At 36.1% G+C, this 19,561-nt stretch overlaps 1 long non-coding RNA gene across 1 annotated transcript in view; it reads left to right on the top strand.

Annotated features, from left to right (window-relative positions):
- The first annotated feature begins 6,219 nt into the window (after positions 1 to 6,219).
- The window catches only part of LOC123853524 (uncharacterized), a 33,133-nt gene continuing 19,791 nt past the window's right edge, over positions 6,220 to 19,561 (top strand). The window contains exon 1 of the long non-coding RNA XR_006793160.3: positions 6,220 to 6,346. This is a non-coding gene — a long non-coding RNA (uncharacterized LOC123853524). The remainder of the gene's footprint in view (positions 6,347 to 19,561) is intronic.

Raw genomic sequence — 19,561 nt, 5'->3', positions numbered from 1 at the left:
CTGAAACATGTTTTTACGGAACAACTTCCAAATTTATATCTTTAGCACAAATCTCTCTCCCAAGCTCAACACATATACTCAACTTCTTACCTGAATTCCCCTCTTACATTGTCAAATAATTGCTTTTCTAATTTAACATGTCCAAGATAGGGGCACCTGAGTGGTTCAGTTCGGTTGAGCGTCCAACTCTTGATTTTGGTTCAGGTCATGATCTTGGGGTCCTGGGATGGAGCTCTGTGTTGGGCTCTGTGCTCATCATGGAGCCTGATTGAAATTCTCTCTCTCTCCTTCTGCCCCTACCCCCCACCACTTGCATGTACTCTGTCTCTCAGATACATAAATAAATCTTAAAAAAAATAACGTGTCCAAGATAAACCTCTGATCTTCTGCTCCAAATCTTTTCACTCATAGACTTTCCTATTCCATTTGATGGCAACTCTATTTTTCCAGTTAGAATTCTCCTTGAATCCTTTTTTTACATATTCAATTCATTTCTTAAAACTCAGAATTTAGCCACTTCCTCCTATGTTCCCTGCTACCTTGCCAGTGTTTGTCACCATAATCTCTCAGATATACAATTACAGTTGTCTTCTACCTGGTCTTTCTGCTTTCATCTTTGCCCAATTCCCAAATTCTATTCTCAACACAATATTGAGAGTGGTCCTTTTAAAAATCTGAGTCTGATGACATTCACGCCTATATTTAGAATCCTCCTCAAATTCTCATATCATTCAGAGTAAAATCACAAATATTTATAGTCACCTAAAAAGGCTTTCATGATCTTAAAACATGATCCTTTTCTAGTCTTATCTCCTATCATTTTCCCTGCTTATACTTGCCTCTTGTTCTTCAGCCATGCTTGGTAAACTCCTATAGTGAGCCTTTACACCACCTGTTCCTTCTGTTTCAGATAATCTTCACAGAGGCAAATGCATAGATGTCTTCCTCGCTTCCTTCATGGTTTTTTTTTTTTTCATTGTCTCTTACTCAAAGCAGATTACCCTAACTTCTGCCTTGCCCCTAACCCTTACAATCTTATCTAACTTACCCAGTCCATCATCCAGGATCAGTTTCCATAGTATAATGTATTTATTATCTCCATAGACTGTACTCTTTCTCCTTCCCCTAGATTAAAAGATTGACAGAGAGCAGCCATCTTTGTTCAGATCATTTATATGTCCCACACATTTAGAATGGTGCCTGGCATTGTAAGATTCAACATTTGCTAGCAACAAACAAAACTGATTCCCGTTTATTGTATGCAGTGCACTCTTTTTCTCATAAATCTTAGGGTTTTCTGTTTATCCTTAAGATATTGAAGTTTTGTTATAATGCCTGAATGGTAGTTCTTGCTGGAATTTGTTTGCTTGGATTATTGTATTGGTGTTGTAGCTATTGTTTGAAGTAGTACATAATTCTGAAGATTCATCATATTTATTATGTAAAACTTGAGACCTTTATTTCTTTACAGGTTGCCTACTTTCCATACTCAGTACTTTTTCTTTTAAAATTCTAATTAAAGGTATTTTGAAGCTTTTGGGTTGACGCTATTGCTGTAAACTGTTTTCATATTCTCTATCCTTGTTTCTTTTGGACTATACCATGATACAGTTTAACATTATTTTTGTCTACTGTGTCATCTCTGCACTTCCTCTTAATGATTTGTTGCTGCTTTGGTCATTTTAATATTTATTATTTAATTTCCCAGATTTCTGACTTTTTCTGTTTTATAACAAACTTTCATTTTACATATCTCATATCCTTTTATACAACTTGGTTCCATTTTGAATTTCTCTAAGAATTTTAAAGATTTATTTATTGATTTGAGAGAGAGGGAGAGAGAGCGCATGCTCTCTTCAAGCAGACTCCCTGCTGAGTGTAGACCCCGATGCAGGCTCGATCTCATGATCCACCAGATCACAACCTGAGCCAAAACCAAGAGTCGGTCACTTTACCGAGTGAACCACCCAGGCACCCCTCTCTAAGAATTTTAAATACATGAATTTTTACAATTTTCTTTGTAAATGTTGTTTATCTGATTTTGCAGGTATTACATTTTTTATTTGTTTATATCTAGAAGTAGAACTTCCTTGGATGAATGTTAATTTTTTTTTTAAGATTTTATTTATTTATTTGAGAGAGAGAGAATGAGAGAGAGCACATGAGAGGGGGGAGGGCCAGAGGGAGAAGCAGACTCCCTGCCGAGCAGGGAGCCCGATGCGGGACTCGATCCTGGGACTCCAGGACTATGACCTGAGCCGAAGGCAGTCGCTTAACCAACTGAGCCACCCAGGCACCCATGTTAATGTTAATTATTCATTGATTTTATATATTTTTTTTGTGGATGGGAAGAATTTCTCCTGCATCAGTTCTGGATTGTATGTCCTTCCTTCCAAGGAATCAAATAGAACTAAATCAAATTCTAGGATGAACATTTGTTATATTCGGTGTTACCTTAAGGAATAGAGTTTTAGTTTTTATATCTTTATAACAGAAATATGCACCTATCAACTTGTGAAAATGGATTCAAATGATTTAAATAAGATATGAACTTTCATATATAGTGATTGATACGTGATTAATAAGTATTATTAGTAGCCTGAAATTCTTGAGAACATATTCTGAATCCTGTTTATTTTTATTCTCAGTAAGTATTATAGTAACTGTCATGATGTAGGTGGAGTTCCTATTTGTGGAGTGAATAAATGATGGAGAGGAGGAAAAGTTTTGTGTTGTTTTGTTTTTTACATTTATTTAGAAGGAGCGTTAGTCTTTTTAACTTCTTTGACTATGACATTCTTTTTTCTGCTGTATTTTAAAGGATACTTAAATATCATAGTTGAGAGTATTAGTCGGTCATTGGTTGTCAATTCCATGTATTAGAATCATGAGAAAAGACAGAAAAGCTATGAAATCCTGGTCCTCAACTACAGTTTTTGATTTAGTTGTTTTCAGGTATGTCTAGCTCATTACATGTAATTCTTGTGGGCAAATTTTTTAAGACAACAATAAAAAATAGGATTAAAAATTAAAACAAGAAAAATACAAAGAGTCTACATATGATCTTTAATACGCATGACCAATATATATCTGATTATTTCACAGATACATTAGCATAATTTGAACAATACTTAATAGGCAAGAGAACTTAATTAGATTTTATTTATAATAATAGTACAGCAAATATACAGAGAAAAGCTATTAAGAGAAGATGGTGAAATAAGCAATAGTGCTATGTTAATTATATTGCAGATTTTAGTTGGGAAAAATTGCTCTAAAGATAATGTTTAAACTGGCATACAATTTATTCTGAAAAATTATATATACCTGCATTTAAAACTTTTGATGATCATTTGAATTAATTTATTATTTATAATCATTTATAATTGTTTATTCAATTTTCTTACTTAAAACTTTTTTGTTGTTATTGCTGGACAACTGATGTACTACAGGCACTGTATTATGTACTGGGGGCACATACTTAATTGAGACTGACACTTCTCTCATGCACGTACATACTAAAAGTAATGATAAATGTTCCACACAATTGTAATCAGTGTTACTAATTTTAGGGTTTATGTTTCAGTAACATTTTATCAGATGTCAATTCTGATAATTATTTGAAAGATACCATAATAAAAGATATAATTACTTGAAAGAACAGAGAAATGATGACAAATTAATTTCCCTTAATAATAGAAACATCTTATTCAGCATATGAAATTAAGAGAATAAAGTGGGTTGTTTATGTCCAACACAGTATATAATTATATATTGTTTTTTATGATAGAATAAATTTTGTACAACTCAGAAAAAGAGAGCTCTCTGAGACTAATCTTAGTTTCCAATGACATATTTGGATCTCCAAAAACCAACTAATTTGGATATCTTGATAGCATTCTCAAAACATAAGAGAAAGTGATATTTGGAGCCAAGGAAACCTGAGAAATCAGGGGTAATTCTATTTTAATCTAGTTGTATATCCAATTCAATAGATTCTTCTGTTATGATTCTTCTATTATGAATATCTATGCCTACGTATTCAAACAGACATTAGGATCACTGTGGATATGGTCCCACATTATTACATAGTATTTAAGAAATGCTCTGTGATAGGGGCGCCTGGGTGGCTCCGTCGGTTAAGCGTCTGTCTGCCTTTGGCTCAGGTCATGATCTCGGGGTCCTGGGATGGAGCCCTGCATCGGGCTCCTTGCTCAGCAAGGAACCTGACTCTCCCTCTCCCTCTCCCTCTGCCACTCCCTCTGCTTGGGCTCTCTCTCAAATAAATAAAATCTTTAAAAAAAAAGAAAGAAATGCTCGCTGGTATCATAGACTTGGGTGCTGGGATAGGCAGAATTCTAAAAATAACCCCTAATGGCCCTTCCCTTGTAAAATCACCCCATTACCTGTGGGCAGAATTTACAAATAGGACTGGATATTTCTCCGATTATGTTACATTACATGGCAAAAGTGTTCAGATGTAATAAACATTGTAAGTTAACCTTAAAATAGTGAGATTAGTTGGGTTGGCCTAATCAAATCACAAAGCCCTTTAAAAACAGAGTTTTCTCTGGCTGGTGGCAGAATGAAAATTAGATTATAGGTATGAGAAGAATGGTCCATTGCTGCCTTTGAAGGTGAAAAGGGCCATGTGAGAAGGAATACAGGCAGCCTCTAGGGGTGGAGGATGGCCTCTGCTGACAGCTGGCCAAAAAATGGATACGGCAGATTTAAAGTCACAAGTAACTATATTCTGTTAACAGTCTAAATAAATGTGGAAGCAGATTCTTCTCCAGAGCTTCTAAGCAAGTGCCTGGCACTGCCAATACATTGATTTTAGCCTGACTGGAAGAGAACTCAGAGCATCAGATCCAATTCTGACCTCACTGTGACACAATAAATGGGTATTGCTTTACTCCTTTAAGTTTGTGATAGTTATAGACCAAGAGAAAACTGATACAGGTATGAATCCAGCTTCTGCCACTTCGTCGATGTACAAATAGGGTAACTGAAGGAGAATAAATGATGTCTATCTAGCTAATATAGTATGGCGGATGCAGAGAGGGGACAATATGGCTGAAATGCATAGCATATCTGGAACATAACAATAAATAAAATGAGCTGAGAAGGAAAACATGGACCTTTACTTTGGATGAATCATTTATTACACATAAGAAGAAATTTTTTTTTTTTTTTTTTTAATTCATGAGAGACAGAGCGAGAGAGAAAGGCAGAGGGAGAAGCAGGCTCCCAAGGAGCAGGGAGCCCGATGCGGGACTCGATCCCAGGACCCTGGGATCATGACCTGAGCCGAAGGCAGACGCTTAACCACCTGAGCCACCCAGGCGCCCAAGAAGAAAATTTTAAACTAATGAATCTTTAAAATTTTTTTAATGCTAAACATTTCCTGTTTATTATTTATTTACTATTTATTTATTTATTTATTTATATTTTGAGAGAGGGCGCGGGGGTGGGGGGCGCACAGCGAGAGAGGGAGAGAATCTTAAGCAGGCTCTGCTCAGCAGGTAGCCCCACACGGGGCTTCATCTCAGGGCCCTGAGATCAGGAACTGAGCCAAAATCAAGAACGGGAGGCTTAACCAACTGAGCCACGCAGGTGCCCAACATTTCCTTGCTTTTTGTTTTGTTTTTTTTTTTTAACACTAAACATTTCCTACTCCATTTTCCAAACTAAGTTTTCCAAACTAAGATAACATTTATCAAATTACTTTTATTTAACCTATAGTTTAGAGTAATCCCGACTGCTTCTAAATCCCAGAAAAGCCGCTAATTTGGAAAGTGTACACAATAATAATAGCAACAACAATACCAACGTAAAGCAACAAAAACCAACAGTATGTGCTGGCATAGGCCAGCGCAAGAGAACTCCCTATGCGTTCATTCATTCAATTCTCGCCGTTCACTCATTTGCGCTTTTTGTATATTAACCCCTAGCAGCTTGATGCAGTGTTAAAAGGTAAACTGGGGCACAGTAAACATCTAAAGACTTAGGTTGCACATCGACCCATTTGAATCGCCTACCGCGTCTAACGTCAACCGCGCGCCGGAGCTGGGAAAAGACTTTGACGGAGAAAAGGCACAAGCGAAGCAAGGGCATCACTGATTGGCTACAGCTGCTTAAAGACTAGATAGCGGTTTGTGATTGGTTGCCTTGAGGTTCCGGGTTCGTAACTTCGAGGCGTTTGCGGCTCAGATTGGGCTTGTGTACGTCAGCCGCCAAAGTATGAGGGTCACCGCAAGCTAATGGTCTTGTTTGATTAACTTGAACAAAAATGGAGAAACTGAGGAGCAGAGAGGTTTAATAAGTGGCACAAGACTGCACAGAGGTGAGTTTTGAACTGAAGTCCCTGCTGGTTAATTGGGTCTTGGAACGTTTTCCGAGGGGTAAGAGGCAACTATCGTATGGGAATTGAGTTAAATTGTTGTAGGACACCCAGCTGGTGTTGCAGAATTGCTTGGTGTAAGGAAAAGCACGCATTTGGTGGCCGGAGCCGGGAAACGTTGACGGTGGTAGTGGAGGACAAACCCAGAAAGGTATTTTTCCTCTGTGATGTTTAATATTTACCATAGTGCTTAGCAAAATATCGGTGCATTATAAGTTCCTATATGTCATTGAGTAAATTTTAAGATATGAAGTAGACGATGTAATAATTATTATAAAACAATTGCTAATACATTGATAGACACTTGAAAAAACATTTCAAATAATAAAATTATATATATATATAAACATACACACTCTGTCAAACCTAACATGGCTTATCCATTAAAATTTATATTTAGGGGCGCCTGGGTGGCTCAGTCGTTAAGCGTCTGCCTTGGGCTCAGGTCATGATCCCGGGGTCCTGGGATCGAGCCCCGCATCGGGCTCCCTGCTCGGCAGAGAGCCTGCTTCTCCCTCTCCCACTCCCCCTGCTTGTGTTCCCTCTCTCGCTGTGTCTCTCTCTGTCAAATAAATAAATAAAATCTTAAAAAAAAACTTTATTATAGAAATAATGGAATTTAGTAATTATGCAGATTTACCTGAAATTTCATCTATTTTTCTGGTTTCTAACATTTGTCATGTTCCACTAGAATTTTCAGTTAAAAGCTAGCTGGAGGGCGCCTGGGTGGCTCAGTTGGTTAAGCGACTGCCTTCGGCTCAGGTCATGATCCCAGGGTCCTGGGATCGAGCCCCACATCAGGCTCTTTTCCGCGGGAAGCCTGCTTCTCCCTCTCCCACTCCCCCTGCTTGTGTCCCCTCTCTCGCTGTGTCTCTGTCAAATAAATAAAAATAAAATCTTAAAAAAAAAATATATATATATATATATATTTAAATACAGGAACACATAAAACACAACAATAATAAAATAGTTACATATTTATCTTAGAGACCCAGTTTGGCTCTATTTTCACAACTCCAGAAGAAAAAAAATATTGTATGAAAGCCACCTTTTCAATATTAATTTTAAGGTGTAATACAGGGGAGAATACTAATAAGAAAGACATTTTCAAGGTGAAAATACATTTTTAGCTAACACAGACATTAAAAGTTTGTAACTGCAGTGCCTATTCTTTTTTTTTTTTTTTTTTAAGATTTTATTTATTGATTTGAGAGAGAGAGCACATGAGAGGGGGGAGGGTCAGAGGGAGAAGCAGACCCCCCGCCGAGCAGGGAGCCCGATGCGGACTCGATCCCAGGACCCTGGGATCATGACCTGAGCCGAAGGCAGTCGCTCAACCAACTGAGCCACCCAGGCGCCCTGCAGTGCCTATTCTAACCTGGGAAAGAACACCCTGAAATGTTTCGGGGACCACGTCATGTACATTTGCAGATTTGGCACTACACAACGGCTCAACTCGATGAATGTCTGACCCTACCTGCAATCTCAGGTTCTATTTTATTATTCGATAGTAATAGATTTTGTAATTAACCTAACTTTTCTTATTACATCTCAAGATAAAACACTTGTTATTTTAGCAGTTTTGCTGTATTTTGTCATAAATGCTATTTATGAATACAGAAATACGTTCTAGAGAAATTGTCTAATAAGCTACTTATTTTATATTTTTTTCCCTTATAAAGCATTATGCTTTCCAGATTTGTGATTATGCCCTCAGCATGTTTCTTAAATGAATTTTGGTGCACCCTTATGCCAAGTACCAAAGTTCTTCCAAAGCACTTTTTTGTCTACATAAGTTTGGAAATCTCTTCCTTATTGTTTTCAGTTGCTAAGCAACACCCCCTCTTTGCTCGTTGCCATGGTTCCTCATGAATCAGGGATGACACAAAGCCATCTGTTTAAACCAGCATCCCTCCTTTCTCTAAAGTATGGCCTGCTCTATTCATCCAGAGGCAAGACAGAGGAAGTTAAATATGACTTAGGGTCTAGGTAATTGTAGGGGTAAAACTGCTATAAGGTAATTTTTTTTCTTTTTTTTTGTTTGAAAAGTAATCATTTCTTAATAGAACATAAAATCACTATGCTGCCAAAATGCTATATTCACGATAGATTGAAAGTACACTCTGAAATGTTAAAGAAGAAACAAACAGTAAAACAAAACCAAACAAAATAGCTTCAGGTATTTTAAAATATTGGTTTTATTTCCTTTAATTTACTGTGCTGTTTACTGTCTGTAAATGTACTTCCTAAAATAACATTTAGAAGAGTGTTTGAATATGTAACTAGGATGGCCAACTTGTTTAATCCCATGGACTCTTTGAAATAGAAATGAACAAATTGAACCAGGATTATCCTGAATAAAAATTGGAATGTGTCTTTGTTTTTATTTTCCCAAAGCAAAACTAATATTTCTTGGAGTCCTAACTAGGTGGTTTCAGAAGGTGCCTGGGGATATGGCTTCATTGAGTTTGAAAGTTTTACCAAGTACCCTTTATGGATGCATAAGTGTTTATAAAGAGAGTGCTATTCTCAATAATTTGTTCAATCTGTTAAACTAAGTAGTGAATGTAAACTTTCACTTATCTGGGAGGTTAATAGTTTTGGAGTTTACCAGAGTATTTTTTAGCACAGTAAATGTGAAGAATGCCCTTCATTCATAATATTCTTTTACATATTGCTATAACTCTAATACCTTTGTTTTTCAGCTTGTCCTGTTGCCTTTCATTTTAAAATCATTTCAAAATCTCATTTTTAAAAACCATACTATTAAATAAGTGAGTTCTGGTGATTCACCTTTGCATACCTCTCTTCTGACCACTTGGCAAAATGTGTCAGAAACTCTACTGACTTGCTTTTTGGGGCTACACCTGAAAATGCCTTTCTTCCCTCTAAAAATAATGTAATGTTCAGAACCAAGGTTACTAATACCCAACTTGATTATATGTGCATGTTTAGGTATTTGAAAGAGTAATAACATTTGCTTTTACTTGAGCATCAGGTAGAATATGTGTCAGTTACTATGGTGCCTTATTAATCCTGAAATAAAAAGATAAAGTCGTAGTATTATAATGTTTTAGTTTTATGATGCACAGGTGTCTTTAACTCACTATGTACTTATCAAGGAAAAAGAAAGGCATATATTCCAAGTGAAATTAGATAACAACTAAATCTGTAGCATTATCCTCTTAACACCTTCTGACTTTCCTCAGATTTTCTGTAATGCTTTTATGTACCAGTTCCCATAATTAAATTTCCTTAAGCACTTGCAACTAAGATAAAATAAAACACAATCTACTGTAAGATCATTTTGATTACACATAATGCTTTAATTATGTTTTAGTGAATATTTTGGATTAATGCACTGGCCTTTTGAATTATATATCAGATAATTCTTTATAGAACACAAAATTCCCAATATCTTAAAAACTAGTTTTTCTCTGAACTTGAAAGGTATTCCATTTTATTTTTTTAAAGATTATTTATTTATTTATTTGAGAGACAGAGAGCTTGTGCGATCATGACCAAGCGGGGGCTGGGGGGGAGGGGCAGAGGGCGAGGGGGAAGCAGACTTACTGCTGAGCAGGAAGCCCAACTTGGGGCTGGATTCCAGGACCTGGAGATCATGACCTGAGCTGAAGGCAGATGCTTAACTGACAGAGCCACCCAGGCACCCCAAGATATTCCATTTTAATGTGGGCTCTTCTGTTTATAAACGACAATGCACAATATGTACCTTTTCAGATTTAGAGATTTTGTTTCACTTGGTGTTCTGTCACTGTTTTGCAGTGAGTTTATTGTGTGTTTTGTTAACTCTTTACGAATGCTTAAATGTTTAAGCCTTTGCATCTTCAGTATAGATTTTTTTGAAAACTCATGAGTTTTCATATTTTATATCTAAAAGGAATTTGTGACTAAATATGTCATTACCTTTATCCCTCATATGAAAGCTGTGTCTTATTGAAGAATATAACACACAGTATTTCTTCAAAAATTGAGATGAAATGTTTTGACATTATGTAACACCTATGAAACCATTACCAAAATCAAAATAATAAACATATTTATTAGCTCCCCTAAGTTTCCTCAAACCCCTTTGTACTCCCTTTCTTTCACCTCTCCCTGCCCCAGACTTCTCTCCCTAGCTAGCCACTGTTTTCTATCATTATATATTAGTTTGCATTTCCTATAATTTTATATCAGTGGAGTTATAGAGAACATCCTCTTTCTGTTTGGCCTCCTTAACTCAGCATAATTATTTTGACATTCCCCATGTTTCCTTGCACATATTTAATTCATTTATATTACTGAGTAGGATTCTACTATATATATACCACAGTTTTATTCATTGGCCTGTGGATGAACATTTGGGTTATTTCCAGTTGTGTGGTGTTACAAGTAAAATGACCATGAAATTGTTGTAAGTGCTTGGAAAAATGGCTAACCAAAACATATGGGGAAATCATCATATAGAGATTTTTAAAAATTTTATCATTTTATTTTTATTTTTATTTATTTTATCTATCATGGTAAGTGTACTCTTTAATCCCCATCCCCTATTTCCGTCATCTCCCCACCCACCCCGCCTCTGGGAACTATCAGTTTGTTTTCTATAGTTAAGAATCTGTTTCTTGGTTTGTCTCTCTTTTTTTCCCCTTGCTTATTTGTTTTGTTTCTTAAATTCCATATATGAGTGAAATCATACGGTATTTGTCTTTCTCTGGCTTCTTTTGCTCAGCATTATACTCTCTAGCTCTTCCATTTCATTGTAAATGGCGAGATTTCATTCTTTTTTTAATGGCTGAGTTATATTTCATTGTATATATATATATACACATCACATCTTCTTTATTCATTTATTGATAGCCACTTGGGCTGCTTCCATAATTTGGCTATTATAAATAATGCTGCTGTAAACATACGGGTGTGTGTATCCCTTTGAATTAACGTCTTTCTATTCTTTGGGTAAAAAAAAAGTGTGATTCCTAGATCATAGATAGTACTGTTTTTAACTTTGTGAGGAATCTCCATACTGTTTTCCACAGTGGTTGCCCCAGTTTGCATTCCTACCACCTGTTATTGATGTTTAATGTAATTCCATTGGGATCAGAAAACATAGTTTATCTGCCTTAAATTATTTTAAATTTATCAGGATCTATTTTATGGGTCACAATATGGTCTGTCTTGGTAAGTGCTCCATGTGCATTTGAAAGGGTGTATATTCTATACTCCTTTGGGGTGGTGAATTTACAAATGTCTATTAGATTAACTTGGCTGATAGATTTGTTTAAATCCTCTATTTCTTTACTGATCTCCTGACAATGATTTGAGAATTTTATTTTGAATATAAGTATTTATAAGTATTTAGACAATGATTTGAGAACTTTATTTTGAATGAATATAAGTATTCGAATATAAGACACCGCAAGTGCTGTTTTAATGGCATCCCACACATTTTGGTAGGTTGTGCTTTTATTTTAATTAATTTCAAGAAGACCCTTCTCTTTTGATTGATTTTTCACCCATTGGTTGGTTAAAAGTGTGTATTTACTATCCACATGTTAGGGCATTTTGAGATATGTTTATGTTATTGATTTCTAAGTTAATTCCATTAGTCTCAAGGATCATATCTTATATTACATGAAATCTGTTAAATTCATTGAGACATGCTTTGTAGCTTGGAACATGGTCAGTCTTGATTAATATTCAGTGAGCCCTTTGAAAGAATATGTATTCTGTTGTGGAGTGTTTTATAAATGCCTGTTAGATCATGTTGGTTGATGGTGGTGTTCAGGTCTACTGTAACCTTGCTCATTTAATGCAGTATCTATTGTTCTATAAAGTACTGAGAAGGATGTTGAAATCCCTGAGTATGATTGTTGATTTGTCTTTTTTTTTCAGTTTGTGCAATTTTTGCTTCTCTGTTCGGTTCATTTTGAAACCCTGTCATTAAGTACATACCTATTTTGGGTATGTTAGATGGGATATAAACATTGAGTCAGGCTATTCCTCAATACTGGGGCAAGACCACTGTGAATACTCAGTGTGATACGAATTTTGAGGTTTGCCGGTAAGGTTGAGGGGGATAGGTACTATTCCTTAGCCCCATTCCAGTTCTCCTGTATAGTTCCAATCCTTTCAGATAAGTTATTTACCCAGCCTTAAGTCATTTCCACATGTGCTGATCAGAACTCTGCTGCACACCCTGCACACATCTTTAGGGTTTTCTTTGTGCACCTTTGTTTCTCTTATTTTGTGAGACTAACCTCCTTGGTGTTCCAAGACTCTCTCTCTTTTTTTTTTATTCTATAAATTGGCAAAGTTTCTCTTTGTTCCACCTTTACTGAGGTATTATTGATATACAGAAAATTGCACATATATAGTGTATATGTTTTGATGAGATGGATATATGTACACACCTGTCATTCTTATGTGAGGTATATCAAATAGTCGAACTTACAGAGGCAGATAACATATTGGTGGTTGCTGGGGGATGGAGGAAGGGGATACAATACAAAATGAGTAAGTTATAGAGATCTGCTGTGCAACGCAGTGCCATTCTTTTTTTTTTTTTTTAAAGTGAGTCTTTTTTTTTTTTTTTTTTATTTGAGAGAATGAGAGAGAGAGAGCACATGAGAGGGGGGAGGGTCAGAGGAGGAAGCAGACCCCCTGCTGAGCAAGGAGCCCGATATGGGACTCGATCCCGGGACTCCAGGATCATGACCTGAGCCGAAGGCAGTCGCTTAACCAACTGAGCCACCCAGGCGCCCACGCAGTGCCATTCTTAATTTCATCTCTTCAGTTGTGGGAGTCTACTGTTGTCTGTGCTGGTTCCCCTCTGTACTGCATCGTAGAAGCCCTCAAGGCACGGGGCTGGACCACTTGTAGGGCTTACCTCATGTGTTTCTCATCTCTCAGGAATGTCCTTTGCCTGTTGTCCAGTGCTTTGGAAAACATAGCTTTGTATATATTTCTTCTGCTTTTGTTTGTTTGTTTCAGGTAGGAGGGAATATCCAGTCAATGTTATCTACTTGCTGGGAGCTTCTTTATTTTGAATTTTTTATTTTCTTCTTCTTTTCCTCTTCTTATTTCTCTTATTTGCTAGGCTTATTTGCTCTTGTGTTACTTTTAGTTCGTCTAAAAGTAGCTCATGATTTTCTTTTGTATCTACTTCTCGTCATCTAATTCTGAGTTTATCTAATTCTGATTTATGTTGTAGTTTAATGTTTTTTGCTGTTTTCTTGTTTTAACTCATTTTGAGAGAATATGTTAATCTTTTAAATCATTTTTTGTGTGAACATATTTCTGGCGTACTTTTATTGTTTGTAGGGAGGTAATTCTTTTGTTCTCTTTCTCCTAGTACTTTTCTTTAAGATTTTCCATTGATACTATTACGTTCCTCATTTCCATTTGAAATTAGGTTTTCCAACTTTTAGAATGGAGCAAGGTTCAGGACATTTTTCTGATGTCACAGCTTTCCCCCTTATATTTTGTGTCGTTTCCAAAAATATTTTTGCTTTCTGTCCTCAGATTTTTCTGGGGCTACTTAACCCCGTTTTGATTTGGATCTCCTCTTTCCTTCTGTATAGAAAGGAGCTTAGTGGGTCAGTTTTAAGACTGCTAAGGCACCACATGTCTCTAGCTCCCTCGATTCTTATTGGTCCTCTTGCATTCATCTGGCAGTGGAGAAGGTAAACACCCCTCATTTTCACCTGCTTTTTAGTGACTATCTGTTGGCTATCCTACTATTTTCCTTTTTTCAAGTGCACCAGATTCTGTCTGTATGTTTTCTTCTTTAGTCCACAGATGTTGATACCATGCACAGCTTGTATGTGTTGACAGTTTATCAACATCTGCTCATATTTTGGGGGTGTTGGAATAATTTTTCACTTTGTTGTAAATGGTGTACAGGGGTTTTGGGTTTTGCTCTTTTTGTTATGTAAAAATTCACTGTTTGAAAAAAAAAAATATGCTTGTGTCTGCTGTCCATGTCATCTTTCCCAAATTCCCCTCTAGCAACTCTTAATTTCTGTCTTTACATTTATCTTAGACTTTTCTCCTCCAAGGTTTTCCATCTGGAAACAAGTAAGGAAACTTGTTCTGCTGATTTCCATGTCCTTTTAGATAATTTCTGTCATAATCGTGGATATAATCTGGCTTAAAACACAAAATTTATTGTCTTTTATTCCTTTGTAGTGATCACCTACTTTCTTTTTTTTTTTTTTTAAAGATTTTATTTATTTATTTGAGAGAGAGAATGAGAGACAGAGAGCATGAGAGGGAGGAAGGTCAGAGGGAGAAGCAGACTCCCTGCCGAGCAGGGAGCCCGATGCGGAACTCGATTCTGGGACTCCAGGATCATGACCTGAGCTGAAGGCAGTCGCTTAACCAACTGAGCCACCCAGGTGCCCGATCACCTACTTTCAAATCAGATTGATGTGGACTTCCTCACAGTGTCATTAACGAAAGTCAATAAGCAGAGTGGAGTGTTGTGATAGAGAAAGTCCATCTATTGTTAGATTTCATATCATCTCATATCATTAAAGAACTGTATTTGCTTTAGTGTTTTCCTGGTTGCCTGCCAAATTGCTCTCAGATTTTTGTGTTTTCTTCTTACCCACATTCAATAGAGCCTCCAGTCGCATGCTTTCATAGATGTCTGGAGGGTATTCTAACTCTGTAAACCTTTTTATAACTCTCATCTTCTTGTGCCATTTTGCCTATAAAGCCTGATTTCAGTTATTATAACAATGAAAGTATTAGATTTTAAGATAAGTGAAATAAAAGTATTTTCTTATCCTCAAGTAGAACACACTCTGCAAGGAAAGGAGTCAGGACAGGAACGTAACAGAATGAAGTGGAGAATTTTAATGAGAGGTTGAAGCACAGGGTACTATGGGAGCAGAGGAATCTTACACAAAACTCCCAATTCCACATAATGCAAATCTAGGAGGATGGCTTTATCAAAGAACAGGATGGAGAATTCACTTTATATATTTTATATATGCTATATGTTGATACACAGAGAAGCTGTTGCTAAGATCTATCTAAGCTGCTTTGTAGGAAATACATATAAAGATCAATTAATAAATCTGAAAACAAGATTTTATCCGTATTTCAGAAGTTTATAACAAGGTAATATACTATTTACATACTATATTTTCATTTTTTAAAGATTTTATTTATTTATTTGACAGAGAGAGACAGCGAGAGAGGGAACACAAGCAGGGGGAGTGGGAGAGGGAGAAGCAGACTCCCCGCTGAGCAGGGTGCCCAATGCGGGGTTCAATCCCAGGACCCTGAGATCATGACCTGAGCCGAAGGCAGAAGCTTAATGACTGAGCCACCTAGGCACCCCATATATTTTCATTTCTTTTGGATAAATCTTCTCTAGTCTTAAGTAGAGTTAATGAATTGAAAATTAATTTCCTGTAGCATACTTGAAAATTTGATAACTTTTTAAAAAATGTGATACTGAAATAAATATGATCTTATTCCCCCAAATTTACTGATAAAGTTAATTAAACCAACATTATTTTACTTAAATTATTTTAATAATAATTATTTAATTTTGCCCTAAGTTTCCACAAAAGTAGAATGTTAAAATGTGAAAATATAAAACACCCAAACCCTTTTTTTTTTTTTTTTCAATCACTTTCAGGGGGAAGGTAGCCAGAAGGATAGCTTTGATAAGTCATTTTAACCAAAGTTCTTTGAGTGTGTTAATGCATTGTAAGTAATGTTGAAATAGAAAACCAAACCGTACCTAATGATGAAGCAAACAAGCACATGAGGTAAAATCATGTGGTCTCATTTAGGATTCAATCATTTGTTCATTTCATTTTACAAATATTTATTATGCTTTTACTATGTGAGAACAAGTGCATATAATTAGTACATTCCTTGCAATGATTAACCTTAAATACCTGAACTTGTAAATATAAGGGATTACCTAAGTAACCATACAAGACTGAGGAAAAATTGGAAAATGCTATGAGGAAGTTTTGAGTGGATCCTAATTTTGAATGGGACAATAATGTTGACTTTTCTGAGGAAAACACATTTCAGCAAAGCAGTTAGGTGGAGAAGAAAGGGGAAGGCATTCTTGTAGATAGAACTGCATAAACAAAAGCCTTAGAGAAACAAAAGGAGATTACAAGATGATAGAAGGCCAGCATAAATGAATCATGTTGAGAAATTCAGGGTGGAAAGCAGAAGCCTCTGCTGTAGTAGAATTATTAAGAATCAGGCACATCTAATACTTGGAGCTTTATTCTAAGAACGATGTGTCTTTTACGAATGATCACATTTACATCTTCAGAAGAGATCTGTGGAACTTCTACTCCCAGTGAGGGCTGAGTAAGGTCTTATCAGAAAGACCTTGCAGATAACAACTATAAATTCCAAACATAGCATAAAAAGCAAGCTACCTGAAGGCACCTGATAGTGAATAAACACAGATTCTAGTGGGGAGTACCTGCTGTGAGGAGATGAGCTGTATTCGGTGATTTGTTGTTTTTCCTGATTTTACCCCAAATAGCTACCCATAAGATAGTATGATTAACATAGATAAAATTATCTGGCATGGATATTCTTACAGCTATTAAGATTATTAAGACAGAGTTTCTTAATCCAGGCCAAACAATTTTCTTTTATAAGGGTTCAATCTTCAAGGCACCTCTATACATTCACCCCTGGTTATTAATTTTTATAATCATTTATAACATCATAAATTCTGTTATAATATTTCATATGCAATACTGCTAGTCTTCCCAGTACCTCCAGAATGTATTCCTTTTTTAAATCTAGTTTAGAGTTAAAATCCTAAGTCTCAGAAGGATAAGTTGTTCAGTGTAATTTAGTGACAGACATGTAGCAAAGCCATGGTTTAAACACACATTTCCATGGTCCCAGGTGCATGCTCTTTCAATGGGGACTTGTTGAAAAGAAGTATTTAAAAGTTTCTAAACACATTCCATTATGACAGATCTGCTCATATGATCAATGTGCAGTTCAACATACTGAATTCAGTATATATATATATATTTTTTTATATTTATTTATTTATTTTTATTCTTATGTTAATCCCCATACATTACATCATTAGTTTTAGATGAAGTGTTCCATGATTCATTGTTTGTGCATAACACCCAGTGCTCCATGCAGAATGTGCCCTCCTCAATACCCACCACCAGGCTAACCCATCCTCCCACCCCCCTCCCCTCTAGAACCCTGTTTGTTTTTCAGAGTCCATCGTCTCTCATGGTTCGTCTACCCCTCCGATTTCCCCCGCTTCATTCTTCCCCTCCCGCTACCTTCTTCTTCTTCTTTTTTTTTTCTTAACATATATTGCATTATTTGTTTCAGGGGTACAGATCTGAGATTCAACAGTCTTGCACAATTCACAGCGCTTACCAGAGCACATACCCTCCCCAGTGTCTATCACCCAGTCACCCCATCCCTCCCACCCCACCCCCCACTCCAGCAACCCTCAGTTTGTTTCCTGCGATTAAGAATTCCTCGTATCAGTGAGATCATATGATACATGTCTTTCTCTGTTTGACTTATTTCACTCAACATAATACCCTCCAGTTCCATCCACGTCGTTGCAAATGGCAAGATCTCATTCCTTTTGATGGCTGCATAATATTCCATTGTATATATATACCACATCTTCTTTATTCAGTATATATTTTTAAAAAATGACTTTAATGTTGATGAAAAATACATGAGAGTGAATTATACAAACAGTTTTCCTGAAAGCTAAAACCATCACATGGGTAAGATTACTGGAGATAAGTTGGGTCAACAGCCTCAAATATAAAAGTATAAGTGAGAACATGGAGCACTCCTTCTTCAGAAATTAGCTTCAGCTATTTCTGGGACACAGCTGTCCTTGATTCACAGTTCAATTTTTATTCTTTAACTTTAGCTACCTCAGGACTGGCCTAATTTCCACGCTGTTGCTCCTTTCTGAAACACACCTTAATTGATTAACTGGTATTTCAGTGCGATTTATATTTGAGCAAGTGTGAAATTTAGGATGTGTACTTAAGTTTGATGGTACCAAAGACTGCTAACTTTCTGCTAAAACCATATTCATTCATACATTTTAATGGATAACATTCTGTCTTTGTTCTGGGCTAGGCATGGATGACTTTTATTATTATTAGGAAGAGAACACTTTACATGAGCTATACTCTCTTGACAAATTTTTAAGTGTATAATACAGTATTGTTAACTATAGACATAGTGTTGTACAGAAGATACCTAGAACTTACTCGTCTTCCGTAAACTGTATCTAGATACCCATTGAACAGCAACTGCCCATTTCCTCCTTCCCCACCCCTCACAAACCCATTACTCTCTGTTTTTGTGACTTTGAATATTTTAGATTACTTATATAAGAGCCGTTCTTCAGCATTTGTCCTGTGACTGGCTTATTTCACTTGGCATAATAGTTTCCAAATTCATTCATGTTATCACATATGGCAGGATTTCCTTCTTTTTAAAGTTTGAGTTATATTCCATGGTATTTATGTACCGCATTTACTTTCTCCATTCATCTGCTGATGGACATTTAGTATTTCAGTATTTTGGTTACTGTGAATAATACTGCAATGATGTGGGAGTACAGATAACTCTTAGAGATTCTGATTTAATTCTTTTGAATATATACCCAGAAATGGGATTGCTAGGTAATATAATAGTTCTATTTTTAATTTTTGAGGAACCTCCATACTAATTTTCACAGTAGTTGTACTATTTTTCATTCCCACCAACAGTGTAAAAATGTTCCATTTTCTTCACATCCTCACCAATGCTTGCTTGCTTCTCTTCTTTCTTTCTATCTTTCTTTCTTCTTTCTCTTGCCATTTTAACAGATGGGAAGTGGTATTTCATTGTTTTGATTTGCATTTCCCTGATGACTAGTCACATTTAGTATCTTTTACACGCTGTGGTCATTTATATGTATTCTTTGGTTAAATGTCTCTTCATGTCCTTAGCACATTTTTAAAAATAGGGATATTTGTTTTTTATGTTATTAAATTGTAGAAGTTACTTATATATTTTGGAGATTAATCTCTAGTCAGATATATAGTTTGCTAATATTTTCTCCCATTTTGTAGGTTTTTTTTTTTTTTTTTTTTTCCTCTTGAT

Source organism: Mirounga angustirostris, unplaced genomic scaffold (genome assembly GCF_029215605.1).
Source record: "Mirounga angustirostris isolate CCGP_5_RB_7025 unplaced genomic scaffold, mMirAng1.0.hap1 SCAF_7, whole genome shotgun sequence".
Taxonomy (NCBI): Eukaryota; Metazoa; Chordata; class Mammalia; order Carnivora; family Phocidae; genus Mirounga; species Mirounga angustirostris.
This window is presented reverse-complemented; position numbering and strand designations above follow the sequence as displayed.